The sequence below is a fragment of the Fundulus heteroclitus genome, chromosome 6 (genome assembly GCF_011125445.2).
Source record: "Fundulus heteroclitus isolate FHET01 chromosome 6, MU-UCD_Fhet_4.1, whole genome shotgun sequence".
Taxonomy (NCBI): domain Eukaryota; kingdom Metazoa; phylum Chordata; class Actinopteri; order Cyprinodontiformes; family Fundulidae; genus Fundulus; species Fundulus heteroclitus.
In genome coordinates, this window is record NC_046366.1 from 6,007,397 (window position 1) to 6,022,369 (window position 14,973).

Sequence of the window (14,973 nt, forward strand, 5' to 3'; positions counted from 1 at the left end):
AGCTAAGACATTAAAAAGATGAAAAGACCTTCTTTGAATTTATTTAGAAATTTAACAGTAAAAGCATTTTTTCATATTCTAGTGTTTTTCTTTGAACATTAATACCTATTTCTGTTTCGACTGGGGTAAATGTTCCACTTTATCCATTTTCAAAATTGTATTTTCAAAACAACTCATAACACTTGCTCGCCTCTTGAATCAACAATAAAATATATTTACTGATAATTGTTAAAAACTTAACATTCTTACATTTTTATTTGTAAAATTAATCCAACAAACAAACAGTACAGGAACTTAATTCCTAACCTACAACAAAGCAATGTCCTTGGATCACTAGATAGCGTGCAATCGATGAGAAACAACTTTTTTTCTTTTTTTGAGTCATTTGATACTTGAACCTGGGAAAAATTACTTGTGAACATCATTGACTGCACCTCAGTTCAGTCAATGATGTTCTCTGCTGCCTGTACTCTGATTATGTTCTGTGCTGCCTGTACTCTGCTGTCTGTAATTTTACCCACTGTCCTGTTGTATGAAGCACCTTCTTCTCCTGGCCAATACCCTGGAGAATAATCTATTCTGAGAACAGGGAGGTTGGCTGCAGAAAGACGAAGGATGTTACTGGAAAAAACCCGTTTTTTCAACTCAGTAACGGAAGACAATAGTGCATTGAAAGATAACGGCAAAAACAAGCAGTTTTAGTTTGACAGTTCCCCTTGGATTAGATTACAGCCATTTCGCTGCATGATACCTTTTTCCCCCCATTTATTTGGGCTCTGCAAGATGGAACTAAGGTTTGAAGGTATTAGATTTTCTTTTATCATTCAGAGCTTAACCTCTGAGCCTTTGAATAAACCTTTTAAAAGCTTCAAAAATAAATCCTAAAGGATTATATGTAATAAAAAGGGAAGAAACGGGAGTGTCAACCGGATGAAGCTTTAAAGGAAATCGGGTTTTTTTGAATAATTATATGTGCTTTTTCTGAAAGTAAAGGAAAACGTATCCATACCCTTTGAACGTTTCCACATTTTGTCATGTTGCAACAATAAACTTTAATCCATATTAGTCCACCTGTGTGTAATTTAATCTCAGTATAAATGCGGCTGTTGTTTGAAGGTGTCGGAAGATTGTTAAAGAGCATTAGAGAACAAACAGCATCATGAAGACCAAGGAACACAGCAGACGGGTCAAGGAGAAAGTTGTGGAGACGTTTGAAGTTGTTTAGAAAACGATTTCTTCTCCCGCAGCCCTAAGGCAAGAAGTATTGATCAGAGAGGCTGCCACAAGGCCCATGTTGACTATGGAGGAGCTACAGAGATACACATTTCAAGTAGGAGACATGCATCACATGCATTAAGGCTGAAACACACCAAATCATTTTATCCATCCGACCCAACATTCAGATCCATAGCGATTTTTTTCCCCTCACCTACTGACCGCATAGAGGCTCCCTCTACGGACCATGGGACTCGAGAGATCTAGTATTCACGAGAAAGTTTGGACCACAAGTTTTGGGAGTTCTGCCAGCATAAATAAGCCTGGCAGTCAACATAAAGCTGTAGTTGCTGCTCAAATAATTTCAAAGAAGATCGCTGTTTTTGTATTTCGTACTGTTTATCTACTATATTATTGAAATGTTTTATCGATTATTCATTGAGCTGCGTGTTTTCTGGGATGGACCAGTACGGTACTTTGTGGTTTGGAGATCTTATTTTTCTATTTTCCCCAAAGCGGACATGTTTTACTTTGTCCAAGTGTCTGTCTTCCTGTCTGACTCGTGGGTTTCCTGTCAAAATGCTGCATAGCTCTGACCAAGATAGAGCAGGGGTCTACCTTGGTCAAAGCTACGCAGTACAGCTGCAGAAATCCGCAAGCCGGTCTGCTTGGCCCCATGTAATTGCTACGACGGGATTTTCTGTAGGATCGGATGGTTTGGTGCGTTTCAGCCTTTACACAGATCTGTCCTTCATGGAAGACTGGGGAGAGTAAGGCCCATTGTTTAAAGAAAGTCGTGCTGCTGCAAAAGACTTGAGATTAGGGTGTAGGGTTCCAGAAGGAAAACAACCATAAAGATACAGCCAAAGTTACAATAGAAGGGTTGAGATTAAAGAATGTTAACTTAAACTTATTGTGTATTTAACAGGGACTGGGAACATTAAAGGTAGAACCGACGATTAATCTGGAGGTTTCCCCAAGTCCTTTTTTTAAAGAACTAAGCACGCGCAAGACCGTCTTACCTGCTCTTCCGCTCCTCAGGGGGAACACATGAAAAAAATCTCCCAAATCCACTCTGGTCTTATTTCTTTCTACTGAGGACTTCCTCTTCTTCTGTTAAATGTGTATGCAGATTGCTTCTTGCGACATTCAGCCATGATCAAAGTATAGTTCCCAATACTCTTGCTGAGTCCTTGTCAGGGCTTGAAGTTCATCCAACTTGTTAGCTAACGATCTCACATTGCCCATGACGTTGGATGGGGGAGATGGTTTGAACTTCCTTCTTCTCTCTCTCCTCTTTGCTCCGGCTCTGCATCCACAGAGCCGGAACTCCCGTGGGATTTCTGGCTTCAATTGTCGTATTATTTCTGCTTTTCCAATGTTAATCAGCTGCTGCCTGTTGTAAACCACCCTACTGCTATAGTTACGCATCATGACAAAAGGGCAAAATATACAAAAATATTGGGAAAAAACAATCTAGCTGCACGGCATCCAGTACAAGAAGAAATGGTTGTCCAAAAAAAGCATTTTTTTCTCAAGCAAAGCAGGAATGAAATTTTGAAAAAAAGAGAAAAAAATCTCAATCAAAGTTACAGCGCTACTTTAACATGCTGCCACCTAGAGCGGCACAATTCTAGCTAGCCTGCTGCCTTCAGTTGTTGATTTGATTAGTCGAATAGTATGATGACAAATTAAAGGTATGAATAATAGAAAGTTGTCTTTTACTACTCCGAGGTAAAAGATAAAAAAACAAAACCGAACATCTAGCCCAGGGCAGGCACGGCTGACCCCCCCCCCCCCCCCCCCATGCCGCCGAGGCTGTATATAGGGGAGTGGTGGTCCAATGCTTAGAGCAGCACTCTGAGAAGGCTGCAAGTACCCCACAAACTTCCACTATGGATCCCTTAGCCCCAGAATGCTCCCGGGGGAGCCCAGTGCTTCCTAAGGGATGGGTATAATGGAGCGGAAGAATTTCATTGGAATGTATGTTGCAATAAAAATAAAGCTGCTGCTGTTGCTTAGCCTGGTCAGCCAGACTCAGTTTCGTTTTGGCTTTGCGAACTTCAGCCGTGTCAAAGAGAGGCAACAGTTAGTCTGGCTGGCCAGGCTAGCTGCGGCTGATTATTATTATTATTATTATTATTATTATTATTATTATTATTATTATTATTATTATTATACAACTCTATCAACATTTAAAACCTTAAACTAGATTTATGCTTTGAAATGGCCAGACGTAAACCAAATTGAGAATCTTTGGTAACACATAAAAATTGCTGGTAATAGATGCTTACAGTGCATACCACACTTTGAAAACCATGTATGTTTTCCATTCCATTTTACAATTACGGCATACTTTGGGATGGTCTAACTCAAAAAATCTCAACAAAATGAACAGAAATTTCTCATTATTTTTGCACGATATTGTACATGGTTAAAGTAAACTAAAGCAAGCTTAATTTGCATGTAGCTGTTAGAATCATATCATAAAAACATGACGTCTTTGTGCTCATTCACGTTCAAAGACTTTCTAGTTCAAGGATATGCAGTTCATCTAACTTGGACAACACTTGTGTTTGTGCAGCTTGGTTTCAATCAAAACTGCCAGGAGCTTTGTGGTCTTCCCGGGGTCCATCTTTCTTCTGGATTCTCTGCATTTTTTAAATGTTTAAACTTCCCATTAAGACTTTTTAGCATATAAGCTCTCCTAAACTGTAGCAAAATAATCATTTCAATGTAGCATTTCTATACACATGCATTTAAATGTGAGTATCTATAGAAAGATTAAAAACATATAGAAAAAAGGATATTTCTATATTTTCTTTTCAGTAAAAGAAGAATCCTCATTTGTCCTCCTCTGCAAATGGAGGACAAATGTTTGCGTCTGATCTTATTTTTCAGGGGGAAAAAACACATCTGACCCAGGGGGGAAACACAATGTGCTGTTATTACTGTAGCGCAGTTATTTGATGACAGCAACAACAAAAAAAAACTCACCATCCATTTGTGGTTAATATAAACTTGACTCAGCTCATAAACCAAGAACAAGTTAATTGCCATTACAGTACGAATATTACACTCGATGAAATGTTGCAGGATTACAAAAAGCACAGGAAACCTCTTAGTATAGCAAAGTTCCAACAATATGACCATTATGAGTTATCAGGATTTTTTATTTGATTTTTGATATTTATTAAATGTTCTAAAGTACAACAAAAAATTACATTATATGCAAATTTATAAACATCCCAAAGGGAAATTAAATGCTGTTGTAACTCATGTTGTGGAGTTTCTTCCATGAGTTGTAGCAACTGATGGCTGCAGGCAGGAAGGAAGGATCTCCTGGAGCGGTCAATATGAGCTTATTATAGCCCACCCCTTCTCCAGCAACTTCACAATTACCATCTCCTCCTATTTCTGCAGACTGTTATACCAGTGATAAAGTCAAAATGTGCTATCTATACTGAGACATCTATACTGAGATATCAGTACAGTCTCTGATAGCAACATTTTATTTTCTTGACAGTTCATTAGATTTCATTGTACAATACTCCTCGACCAAACAATATTACTAACAGTAAAATGTAATAATAATTATAACGAAATATCAAGATAATGCTTTTTTTATTTCCAGTAAAGAACATTTTTTGATGTTCGGACATTGCTGTCATTTCACAGTGAAACTGCTCCATGATTTCACACCACACACATAGATGCAACAACTCTTTTTTGTGGTTCTAACCTTTACAAGTTTTAAATGTACATTTCTCCCTTAGAATATAAAGTCCTTCTTTGAAAAAAAAGGTTTGATTTTCTAGTAAGTATTTATTTTTGTTTTTAAAGAAGATGTACACTGTCTGTGAATCCACCACGTCAATAGGTTTATAATGATTTAGAATTTATAAACAGTGAGTTGGAGTGATCCAGATAGCCAACCTTGTCGAATACTCCTAACGCTCTTCTTGCAGTTTAGTTAATGGCTGCAGTGCAGCTGAGCTCTATAGCTCTGCACAATAACTGAAGCAGGGTAAAATCTAAATCTGCCAAGGAAATGAATTATTTCAGGCTTAGCTGTACAGAAAGATACAATATTCATCAAAATCCAACACAGTCATATCTACAGATTCATGTTACAAGGCAGATACTTACTTTGGGCTTGCACAGTGGTAGCGTAGCACTGTCGCCTTGCAGCATGAGGGTCCTGCCTAAATCCCAGCCTAGGGTATTTCTGTGTGGAGTTTGCATGTTCGCCCTGTGCATGTGTGGGTTCTCTCAAGTATTCCAGCTTCTCTCCACAGTCCAAAAACATGACTGTAGGGTTAATTGGTCTCTCCAGACCTTTAGAACCTTTGATAAATGTTTGCATAAATGATTGTTTGCCCTGTGTGCCTCTATGTTGCCCTATGATGGACTGCTGACCTACCCAGGGTCTCTGCACAATGACAGCTGGGGATAGTCACCAGTCCTCCCGCGGACCTGCACAGATGAGCACGTAGAGACGATTGATGGATGTTTTGTCAGTTTTAATACAGTGAAGTGAAATTCAGTTTATAATGTCAGTTGGTAGAAAGTTAGGCCAGTCAGCCAATTTCTCCTGAGCAAGCATGTGTTGACAGTGGAGAGATCAAGAAATCCACATGATAAGCAATTATTTATTAAACTGAATTGCTTTAACACACCACAGAGTGTTGCAATGCTTTGCCAAAATAAACGATTATTTGTTGCTTCTCACAGTGCCACACACTTTTCTTTTGAAACAGCAATCACCAGGATGTGGCAATTTAACAGCATCTTGCTTAAGCTGCAACAAAACAACTGGATCCATGAAAGGGCCTAACAGAGCTGGAGGAAGCTGCTGCTATGTCCTGTTGGCTGAAGCAGTTAAGACATTTCTTTTCAAAGAAACACATGACAGCAGTCCCAGAATTACAACCAATAACATATGGGAATTCATCTCTGACTGTGAATCTATGAATAAATACATACATGGCTGATTTTACCCAAAGAAACATATTAACTTATTTACTTCAAATAAAAAAACAAAACAAATGCATGTTCTGGAATGTGTGGATTGAAATCAGCTGATGGACGAGAGTCAAAATAATGCTAGTATTATATTGTTTAAATGCAGACAATGTTTTGACACCTATCAAGGAGTCTTTGTCAATTCTGGCAGCTCAACCTGCAGTTGGTACGCTGCTGTTTTTAAGGACATGGAGGCCCATACTCCTAGTCACATTCCAAGTCAGATGCAAACCAATGACCCACCAATCACTGTCCTGGGTTGTTAGAAGCTATTACTTGGTGTGAGTGGAGTACTTGGTCACCTGAATCATGATGAAACTGCTGAAGTAATCTCTTTGGAAGGTGTTGGAGGATCGAACTGTAGACACTGGGGAAATCTCCCCCTCTGTTTAGTGATGGCTTTTCTCTTTTGACAAGATAGCTTCTTTCACCCCATTTTTAAACCACAGAAGAAGAAGGACCCCCGTCTTTGTTAGACTACAAAAATAGTAAACAAACCAGTATTATACGAGTTTATTTGTCTTCCGAGACAAACTGCCGTGACAATTTTGCTTACCGACATTTTTCCGTCAGGCGCACATGCATACTCAGGCCAGTCTGCCTCATTCAGATTAACTTGAGCCAAGTGTTTACATGCTTGCTGATCGGATTATCAATCGGCATAAACCCCGCCTTCTCATTCGGAATAGGATTTCATTCGGATATAGCTTGAGGGTAGTTCACACTGCAGGATTTTAAAATAGTCGGCCGATTTTCGAAGCCTGAGAGACACCACACATAACTATCAAAAATCCTAGATAAGACAGGTTTGGTTGTACAGTGTGTGGGTTCTGGTCAGACGGCAAGCTCAACACACCACACACAAACAGATTTCACTTAAGGTCCTTCAAATGTCAGATGGGAAATCTTGCGAATCCTCTCAAGGTGAGTTCAGAGTAAATGAACATTGACGACCAGGAAGAATGATGGCGATAGTTTGTGGCCTGATTTTAACGTAGAAAAAACACGTCAATGGGGTTCTCTCTGGGAATCCATCACTGCGCTTTCTGATTGGCTACACGCCACATTCAACAGGCTGCGTGCTCTTTTCTCTTCAGGAGACACCACACTCGTTAGGATATTGGGGCAAGACAATCCAACATGTTGAGTATCCCCGATTTCAGGTCGGAGCGGTCCCGACCTTCCACCAAGTGGACCCGATCGCTCTTAACACACAACACACGGCAGGGTGTTCTCATAAAATAATCCGAACAGGCAAGCTGCTAACCGGTGCCTCTCAAAAGGGGAGGATCAGGGCAAAAATCGGGCTAAAAATCCTGTTGTGTGAACCAGCCTTCAATCCAATCATCATATTGTGATTGGTTTCTTTACCTGACAAATTTTTTATTCCACTGGGCTGTTTATTCCGATTACTTTTGTCCATGTCAACGTAGCTATTGTCATCAAAAGTGTGTCCTTTGCTCTTGAGATGCAAGTGGATGGCCGAATCTGGCCATGAGCTGCTGGCCCTCCTGTGCTGCGCAATGCGTTTATGTACCTGTTTAGTTTCTCCAATTTAGGAGTCTGAGCAGTCCTCGCTTTCCCCGGGCTTTATTTTCCTGGGGCTTTTGGTCCCTCACCTGACCCTGTACTTTGATCTGCTTTCTCAGGGCTTGTTGAGGGGGCGGGGTTGCATGCAGCAAGTTTACAAACCTAACAAAAAGTTGTTGCTTTATATTTTTAGGTCATTAAGTACACCTCCAAACTTTATCTATACAGTCAGTTCATCAGGACTATGAGCCAATTTTAATTCTAGTCGCACTTGTCGGGAATGACCAGAGACATGCTGACAGGCTGGTTTCACCAGGGAGAGTGCAGTGTGTTTGACACAGTGACAGTCTGTGATTTCCTGCAGACTGGATCTGTTCGTCGCAGCTGAAAAGTCACTATAAAGTGTTTACTGAGTTAGTGGAGAATATCAGCACATAACAGATATCAAATGTGAAAATCTTGCCTGGAAGTTTTCTGCATTTTAAGTTAAAAAAAGGGGCTAAAAGGGGCTAAGGAGATGTACCGCATTTTTCAAACTATAAGGCCCACTTAAAATGCTTACATTTTCTCTCAAATTGATGGTGCGCCTTGTAATCCAGTGCACCTTATATATGATTACCGATGTGCTTTCTGACCGATTTTATGTGGTACAGTGTGCTCAAAAATCTGTTAAAATGCGTAAGTACGACTTTGATAAGCAACAAAGCTGCTCTGCTCAACAGATATTCAGAGAATTACGGTACACTGTGTCAATACCTGATTGGACACCTGAGCTGTCTACAAGACTGCCTGACTGTAAAGTCGAAGCTAGAAGTGCATTCATCCAAAGGCCCCCACATACTCGGACGTACATCACTCCACGGAGGTCCGCATGTACTCAAGGTGGACTCCACGCATTCAGGGACATGTCACACTGTATACTTCTCAGAGGCAAGAAGTCTTTGCATCGAACTGTTTTATATGTGACACCGAGCTTGATACAAGGACGCGCGGCATCACAGGCCCTCTCTGTTCTCACTGACACTGATGTAGGCAACAGTACGCTCGACTGTGAAGGATAAAACATCTGTGGAGAGTCAGCATGGAGCCTGCGCAGCTCACAGTATGCGCACAGTATGCCCAAGTATGTGGCGTATGCGCTAGCGACAATAAACCTAGTTAGTTAATATAAAAGTTATGTTTGTTTTGGCCTTATGTTAGAAACAGGGCAGTGTAGTCCAACTACTCTGTCCTCCCGACAGAGACAGATAACTCTCTCTGTCTCCCAGGAGAGAGCTGTGTACGTCAAGGGGCGGAGTGTTATTACATACTTGGGAAGAATATTTAGTGCGCCTTATAATCCGGTGTGTCTTATGTATGGACAAAGACACACATAGACACATTAATTTACAATGCGTTTTATAAGCCGATGTGCCTTATGATCCAAAAAATACGGTAACAGTTGTGTGTTGTCCTCCTGTTTCTCTGTTTGTGGCAGGATATGGATATACCTGCAGTATTTCCTCGCAAAGTCCTATACGTCATTGGGACTGTTTTACATAAATGACCCCAAGCAAATGGAAACACGGAACTTCACAGTCAAAAAATAAATAACTGTTTAGTTATCAAGCTAAATATTTTGCTCGAAACAATAAATTTAGTTTCCAAACCAAACATTTCATGTGCAAACTAAATATTTAAATAGTAAACTAAATATTTAGCTTCAACTTAAATATTTAATTTACAACTTAAATATTTATTTTCCAACCTAAATGTTTAATTTCCACACTAAATATTTAATTTGAAAACTAAATATTTAGCTAGCTAGTGTGATGTTAGGTAAATATTTAGCCCAGGTGTAAATGTTTAGCTAATATGCAAATTCCCTTACGGATAAGCGGAAATGGACTACCAAAATAAAAGCTGGGTCTTGCTATCTCCTGCTGCTGCTTGTCGAGACTGAATGGCTTCAGTCGTCACTCAACTCTGCCGTCCCCGATTTCTAGAATACGGTCAAGTTTGCCAACGACAGCTGTATTATAAAGATTAGCTTCGCTAATACATGGTGCATTACGGTAAGAGAGAAGTAGGGGTGGCCTTGCAGGAGAAAAAGAGATACATAAAGAGAAAAGAAGCATAACCCCCAGAAAATTTATATTAATGATAAAACAATTACTCACACACTTATACTATAAATAAAATAAATATTTTTGAATTTTACTGTTGATGTTTGGAGATAGCAAGTCAAGATTCATCATAATGCCAATCTGGGATGTGCTTATGTTAAAGGCTCACCTATTCTTATAAACGAGTTACAATTTAAGTGTAGTATAGTGTAGACCTTTGGAAAAATACGAAGTAGAAGTTCCCCATAATATCTATACAGTATATTTGTTTGACTAATTTTCAGGAATTTATTTCTCCAAAATGCTAAGAGGTGAATAAAATGGATAAAGTGAGCCTAGTCATGCTATGCTGAAACCTGAAGAGAAAATGTGGGTTTTCAGAGCAGATTTTAAAATAGAAAGTGAAGAGGCCTGTCTGATGTACGTTATTGCACTAATATTATGTTCAAGGGTTAATTATGCTATAACTAGAATAAATATTTCATCATTGTACTGTAAATTTTTGGTGAAAAACAAGTTAAAGTTACTCATAATGGCAGTCTAGAAAACCTGTTTGACTCATTTTCAGGAATTTATTCCAAATTTTTAAGCAGGTTAGGGTTACTGTTTGGTTACCCTTTTATTTGGCATTTTTCTTCTTCATACATTTTTCCATATAGAGTTATTGTTTTCAAAATAATGTAATTCTTCCTCCTCCTGTTGTTGTTCCTCTACCTCATCATCTCCTCAATTTTAGTTATATTCTTCTTCATAATCTTCTTATTAATGTTATCGTTATCAATAGATGTGTTCCTGATGCCGCAAGGAGCTGAAAAACAAAGGACAACAACAAAAAGATCACACACAAACAGTATGCAGCAGTTAAAACATGTCTTTAGAACAGCGGAAGGTGGAGAAGACTAAAACACGCTCACACTCTTCCCTCGTGCAAAGACTTTGGCTTCCACAGCAACAGACTGGTTTCAGCATCGTTTTGCTTTACGACTGAAAGATAATAATAGATGACAAAATCAGTTGGAAACCTCATATTCAACATTTACAGAGTAAACTCAGTAGAAGTATATCCATATTGGCCAGAGCTAGACATGTATTGAATGCTAAATCACTTCATACTCTATATAACTCTCTGATTTTACCATATTTATCATATTGCTGTGAAGTGTGGGGAGTTAATTACAAGAGCTCTTTACATCCGGTAACCGTCCTACAGAAACGAGCCATTAGAATCATCCATAATGTCGGTTATTATGAGCACACAAACCCGCTCTTCATAATATCCAGAATTCTCAAATTTGACGACCTTGTAGAATTTAAAATGGCTCAATTTATGTTCAAGGTATCAAAGAAGTTGTTACCTGAGCACATACAGAGCACGTTTTCTGAAAGAGAAGGGGGGTATAACTTAAGGGGTCACTCAATCTTCAAGATCCGCAATTTTAGAACAACAAGGAAAAGCTTCTGTATTTCAATTAAAGGTGTAAAGTTATGGAATAAGTTACATGAAGATTTAAAACAAAGCAATAGTTTAACACAATTCAAAAGAAGGTACAAAGAGGTAATTTTCAATAGATATACACATGGGGACAGAAAGCAATAAGGTGTGTATTGAAGATAATAACTTGGTGTAAGGGTTTAGAAAGATAAACCAGCATAAAATGGGAAAATGTATAGGTAAATATTAGTAACTGTTACTTCAAACTGCCACTTTGATTTTGATTTTTTTTTTCTAATGACAGTAGAACTCTAAAGTCTCAAGTGTTTAGGGGTAGGAGTTTATAAGTTCTCACTTCTTCCTACCCCGTTTTGAGCATGATATGTTAACTGAAACAAAAATCTGTATTTTCTCTTCTTTCTTATGCACTTCTTGTTACTGTGCACTATTTTATTTTTATATTTGTATCATGTTCGAATAAATAAATAAATAAAAAAAAAAAAAAAAAAAAAAAAAGACAACGAATCAGACACTGAGCAGTTGCACTAGAGGAGAGATCACACATTATATGGTTTAACAAAACTAAACAAGCCAAACAAATTATCAAACTGTTACACAAACTCATCTGAAAGTGACTGATTTTGAAATAACTGTTATTTATTAATAAAAGTACACCTTAATGTTTGCCATATTTTGCAAACATTAATGTGAGGCAAAAAGATGACAGTGAGATTCTAATAAACTGTCCATGAATCCTCGCTAATTGTTTCCAAGCCTCTCTTTGACCACAGGCTGTGGGTCACACTTCTCTACAGGCCATAATCACTCCACACCAACGAAATATTTGAATCAAGGAACTCAGCTGACATGGGGTCAGGTCTTCTCCTCTCACAGGCATGGTATATTTACATTCATTAAAAATGTTCATTTAAATCATCTGTTGCTGGTAAACAGGGGTAAAAAAAAAACGCTTAATCATATTTTTGTTTTAACTATAATAAAAGTAGGTTGGATAATGAACACAGATTTTATAAAGTAAAAAAACAAACTCATCTATATTGTCTTTTCAGTTCTTTACCTGGATACTTAAAATTACTTATGTTTACAATTCATCAAAATGTGAATTTCAAGTGAATAAAGTGTCTTCTAGCTGAGTCTTCATTGCTATTTGTCACGTACAACATTCTTGTATCCAAAAGAAACAATTTTAAATTAAATTTAAAAAAAAATATTATTAATGCACTGATGCACAAGGAAACCATTGTACTGACACAAGATGCTATATCGGTTTGGTCACTGAGGCAAAGAATGACCAAATCTTCCTAAAGAAAATAAAAAATTCTAAACTTGTTTCTGAAATTGGGGAAAGTCAGTGTTGGTAAAGAATGTGAAGATTTCTTCTTCTAGACCAATGAAAGCTTGAACTGTATTTAATAACTGAAATAACTCCCACAGGTGGCCAGGGCAGCCATGGAGGCATCGCCCAACAAGCCAACTAGAACATTTTCTCCAACACCAAAAAGGGAAAACCTTTTATCATCAGATAGAATTTATTGAGTAGTACATCTATTCATGTACAACCAGTAAATAATGTTAATTTCCATTGAAGTGTTTGACATCGACAATAACACACAATGTTCCAAACCACCAGTACCAAGCCCTTCTCTGATAGACATAGAGTTTTCCAGAATTAATGTTTTTGTTATAAAGAAGAAATAAAAGGTTTCATTATCTTCAGTATGTAGGCAAACTGGATTAATATTCTTAGTATTAATCAAATTGCAATATACTCCTAAAGCAGCAAAATATACTGAAAAATTCAAATGTGAACATTAACGAGTAGATGATTGATAACATATGAATCTCACACAGACATCCATCTATACACTTTTTGTACCACCAATTAATCTGTGCAGGACTGCTGGCAGGTTGGTGCTCCTGTAAAGAGACTGTGTACACATTAAGTAATCACACACACACACACACACACACACACACACACACACACACACACACACACACACACACACACTTTGAAAAATGATTGAAAAAAATGCTATCTTATTGATGGTTGTGATTGACTTTACATTGGTGGGGAATATTTACGGATTCAATGTGACATCTGCACTCAGTGGTACCATTTACAAGCCTGCAGATGGATCCAGCTGAAATCCCAGATCTGAAGGAAAAAATGAGCGACTGCCTGCTGTGTTTGATTTATTCAGTCGTTTCCGTTAGAGAAATGTTTGCATTTTTATAAGAGAGGAAGTTAATATTTATTTGTTTTATAACTGTTAATCGTTTTTTAAGATTCACATTTTGTTTATGCTGTTTTGAAAAAAGATATTGTAAGTTATACATTAAAATAGATGGCTTTAAGGAACTGACTTGGTGTTTCTCTAAAAAAAAACTACCGAGAAAATCTGAAATATTTATACTGGTTATTGTATGTTTGCGTGAAAGTAATAGCTCTGTCATAAATATAAATTTTCCAAGGGTTATGCTTGTCCTTTTGTCTTTATTTCTTTCGTTTTCACCTGCTAAGCCATCCCTACTGCTCTCTTACCATAACGCACCATGTGCGACCGCAGTATTTCATTGTAGTCCCTAGTTTTAAACAGCCTGTTTCCAGCAAAACTGTACCTGGAAATGTCCCCGATTTTAGCCTTGTTTAAAGGAGAACCATATATTGAGCGCAACAACAACAGTTGGTAGCTGGTCGCGCTGCTGTCAGAGTCAGTAGAAACATAGGCAGGTGAGCCTAGCATCATTCTCATCATTCTGATCTGCTTATGTTTCTTGGTCATTTTACAACTTTATCTTTGATTTTAATGGCCACTCACCTGTCGACATTTTACTGAGATCGCCTGCTTGTATAAAGCGGTTGTATTTGGCAAAACAACCAACATAAAATGGAGAAAAAAAGTGGAGAAAACTGAACTGGACAGAGGAGTGGCACCTCTGTCCGTGCAGCTCTTATAGGAAAACGGAGAAGTGTTGAAAGGTAAATTGGTCCCTGGATCACAATATGAAGACGTGGACTTTGAAGTGTATTCCCGCAGATCAATGAGTCTTTTTCTCTGCTTTTACGCACCAACCTGAATAGTGAGAGGCGCTCCGTGCAGTAAGATAAAACAAGGAGACGTCACTTAAGTGAATTTCTAGGTGACCTTTAAGCCTACTGACATTATCATGTACAATACAGCAAATAATTTCTCACCTCTTTTTCATCTTTCCTCTATAGCATGTATATTATAATAATTCTACAGTGTTTATATATGTACATATTTTTCTGCACGGTTTACGTTTCTTCTAAAATGTTTATTGGAGCATTTTGCAATCTGTAAATAGTATGAAATGTCCACTGTATTATATATTTTTTATATTTGTCTGTATTTTATTCATGGTTGTTCAATATTTTTCCTATTATTTATTCATCCTCTATACAATTGTTACTAGAGCTGCACCTTTAATCAATCTGGTTGCTGAAACTAACTGATTTTTCCCTATGTAGCTGATAAAGTTTATCGTATCTGCATTTTAATGATTTAAGTTTATGGGCTCATTTCCTCCACTGTTCAGGTGGTGGATCAGCCAATCATCTCTCTCTGTTTCCACCATCTTCCTGCTTCAGACACTCTTAGGCTCTCTAAAATTCCTCCTCAC